Source organism: Lathamus discolor, unplaced genomic scaffold (assembly GCF_037157495.1).
Source record: "Lathamus discolor isolate bLatDis1 unplaced genomic scaffold, bLatDis1.hap1 Scaffold_87, whole genome shotgun sequence".
Taxonomy (NCBI): Eukaryota; Metazoa; Chordata; class Aves; order Psittaciformes; family Psittacidae; genus Lathamus; species Lathamus discolor.
The window spans coordinates 245,735-250,000 of record NW_027069396.1 but is presented as its reverse complement, the minus strand read 5'-3'; positions in this window follow the sequence as shown (position 1 = coordinate 250,000).

Sequence of the window (4,266 nt, the reverse complement as noted above, 5' to 3'; positions counted from 1 at the left end):
CAGCGTTATGTTTTATCATGTTATATCGTGTTGCGTCGTGTTATCACGTCATTTCATATCATATAATTTCATTTCATTTCCATTTCATTGCATTTCATTTCATTTTTTTGCCTCGTCATTTTCCGTCCTCTGCTCCGCTCCAAAAATATCGTGTTGTGTAATACGTCATCGTATCGTATCATATCGTAGCATATCCTCTTGTCTCCTCTCCTCTCCTCTCCTCTCCTCTCCTCTCCTCTCCTCTCCTCTCCTCTCCTCTCCTCTCCTCTCCTCTCCTCTCCTCTCCTCTCCTCTCCTCTCCTCTCCTCTCCTCTCCTCTCTCTCCTCCCCTCATCATATGTTGTAGAATTCTATAACCTATAATAAGGCATATAATAGCATTTCATAGCATATCAAAAGCTTTATCATGTTATATCATGTTTATCATGTTTTATCGTGTTATATCATGTTATATCATGTTGTAGCGTCATATAATTTCATTTCCGTTTCATTTCATTGAGTTTCATTTCTCCTCCGCGTCATTTTCTCTCCTCTTCTCGTCTCTGAAAATATCCTATGATATAATGTGATTCTATTTAATTTCATGTCATTTTCAGTTCATTTCGTTTCGGTTTCTCGTCCATTTGACGTCATTTCATTTCATTTCATTTCATTTCATTTCATTTCATTTCATTTCATTCTTGTCATTTCATAGCATATCTTGTATCATACCATACAGCGTTATGTTTTATCATGTTATATCGTGTTGCGTCGTGTTATCACGTCATTTCATATCATATAATTTCATTTCATTTCCATTTCATTGCATTTCATTTCATTTTTTTGCCTCGTCATTTTCCGTCCTCTGCTCCGCTCCAAAAATATCGTGTTGTGTAATACGTCATCGTATCGTATCATATCGTAGCATATCCTCTTCCCTCCTCTCCTCTCCTCTCCTCTCCTCTCCTCTCCTCTCCTCTCCTCTCCTCTCCTCTCCTCTCCTCTCTCCTCCCCTCATCATATGTTGTAGAATTTTATAACCTATAATAAGGCATATAATAGCATTTCATAGCATATCAAATGCTTTATCATGTTATATCATGTTTATCATGTTTTATCGTGTTATATCATGTTATATCATGTTGTAGCATCATATAATTTCATTTCCGTTTCATTTCATTGAGTTTCATTTCTTTTCCGCCTCATTTTCTCTCCTCTTCTCGTCTCTGAAAATATCCTATGATATAATGTGATTCTATTTAATTTCATGTCGTTTTCATTTCATTTCGTTTCGGTTTCTCGTCCATTTGACGTCATTTTGTTTGATTTCATTTCATTTCATTTCATTTCATTTCATTTCATTTCATTTCATTTCATTTCATTTCATTTCATTTCATTCTCATCATTTCATAGCATATCTTGTATCATACCATACAGCGTTATGTTTTATCATGTTATATCGTGTTGCGTCGTGTTATCACGTCATTTCATATCATATAATTTCATTTCATTTCCATTTCATTGCATTTCATTTCATTTTTTCGCCTCGTCATTTTCCGTCCTCCGCTCCGCTCCAAAAATATCGTGCCGTGTATTACGTCATCGTATCGTATCATGTCGTAGCATACCCTCTTGTCTCCTCTCCTCTCCTTTCCTCTCTCCTCTCACCTCTCTCTTCTCTCTTTTCCTCTCATCTCATCAGTTTTCATCGCATCCCATTTGATCATCTCATCCCATTTGATCATCACATCTAATCAACTCATCTCATCTCATCGTATCTCATCACATCTGCTCTGATCTTATTTCATCGCATCGATTTGGATCACCTCATCTCATCTCACTGCATCGCATCCCGTCTCGTCTGTTCTCATGTCATCACATCGCATGGAATCGAGTCAACTCATCTCATCGCATCTCGTCTCATCTCATTCAATCACACATCACTCTCATCTCATCGCATCTGATCTCATCTCATCGCACTGTATCCCATCTGATCTGATCACATCTCATTGCATCAAATTGAATCACCTCATCTCATCTCACCACATTTCATCTCATAGCATCGCATCTCATCTGAACTCATCGCACTGCATCCCATCTGATCTCATCTCATCACATCGAATTGAATCACCCCTTCTCATCTCATCATGTCCCACCTCATTGAATCTCATATCACCTCCTGTCATCCCATCTCGTCATCTCATCACATCTCATCGCATCTCATGGCGTCTGATCTTATTGTGTCGCATCACATCAAATTGAATCACCTCATCTTATTGCATCTCATTGCATCGATGCCGTCGAATCTAATGTCATCACCTCACATTGAAACTGAATTTCATCTCATCTCATCGCTTCTCATCTCATTGCATCTCATCTCATTGAATCTCATATTACCTCGTATCATCTCATCTCATTGCATTGCATCTCATCTCATCGCAGCTCATCTGATCTCATCGCGTCTTCTCTGAATCTGATCTCGTCTCATCTCAACTCATCGCATCTCATCACATTGCATCTCATCGCTTCTCATCTCATCTCTTCGCATCTCATCTCATCAGAATCTGATCTCATCGCATCTGATCTCATCTCATTGCATCGTATCCCAACTGATCTGATCGCATCTCATTGCACCAAATTGAATCACCTCATCCCATCTCATTTCACTGCATTTCATCTCACCGCATCGCATCTGATTTGATCTGAACTCATCTCATTGCACTGCATCCCATCTCATCTGATCTCATCGCATTGAATTGAATCACCTCATCTCATCTCATCTCGTCTCATCTCATTGAATCTCATATCACCTCATGTCGTCCAATCTCATCATCTCATCTCACGTCATCACATCGCATCTCATTGCATCTGATCTCATTGCGTCGCATCGAATTGAATCACCTCATCTTATTGCATCTCATCCCATTGATCCCGTCTCATCTCATGTCATCACTTCACGTTGAAATTGAACTTCATCTCATCGCGTCTCATCTCATTGCGTCTCATCTCATTGAATCTCATATTACCTCGTATCATCTCATCTCATCTCATTGCATCTCATCTCATCGCATCGCATCTCTTCTGAATCTGATCGCATCTCGTCTCAACTCATCTCATCGCATCTCATCACATTGAATAATTTATTTCTTTTTCAGTTAATTTCATTCCATTTAATTTCTTTTTGTTTCATCCTCTTCCTCATTTTATCTCCTCTCCTTTCCTCTCCTCTCTCCTCTTCTCCACTCCTCTCTGAAAATAAAATTCGTATCTGTCCTGGGTTGAGCAGCAGCAGTCATTTTTCTCCTTCTTAGGAGCTAGTACAGTGCTGTGCTTTGATCTTTTGGCCTGGGAACAGTGCTGATAACGCTGATGTTTTCAGTTGCTGCTCGAATGTTTGGTCTGGCCAAGGACTTTCTGAGCCTCATGCTCTGCCAGGGAGGAGGGGAGGCCAGGAGGAAGCAGAGACAGGACACCTGACCCAAACTAGCCAAAGAGGTATTCCATAGCACAGCACGTCATGCCCAGGATGTAAGGGGGAGTGACCCAGAAGGGCTAGGGGGACTGCAGGGTTGGACGAGGTATCGGTCGGTGCTGGGCTGGGGGGAGTGGGGTGAGTTATCAGTCAGCTGGTGCTGAGGTGTTGTATTCTTTCCTCTTGTTATTTCCTTTAGCATTATTATTATTGGTGGTAGCAGCAGTGATTTGTGTTACACCTTAGTTACTAAACTGTTCATATCTCAGCCCGTGGGAGTTGCATTCTTTTCGATTCTCCTCTCCGTCCCTCCAGGAGCAGGGGGAGGGCAAGAAGGGGGGGAATGAGTGAACGAGGTTTGTGGTTGGGTTTAAACCACGACAGTATCATGTCATAAAATTTCATTTCATTTCATTTCATACAATGATAGAGTAATTTGGGTTGGAAAGGACCTGAAGATCATCCAGTTCCAGCCCCCCTGATATGGGCACGGACACCTCACACTAAACCATCCCACCCAAGGCTCTGTCCAACCTGGCCTTGAACACTGCCAGGGATGGAGCACTCACAACCTCCCTGGGCAACCCATTCCAATGCCTCCCCGCCCTAACAGGAAAGAATTTCCTCCTTAGTTCCAATCTAAACTTCCCCTGTTTCAGTTTGAACCCGTTACCCCTTGTCCTGTCACTGCAGTCCCTAATGAAGAGTCCCTCCCCTGCATCCCTATAGGCCCCCTTCAGACACTGGAAGCTGCTCTGAGGTCTCCATGCAGCCTTCTTTTCTCCAGGCTGAACAGCCCCAACATTCTCAGCCTG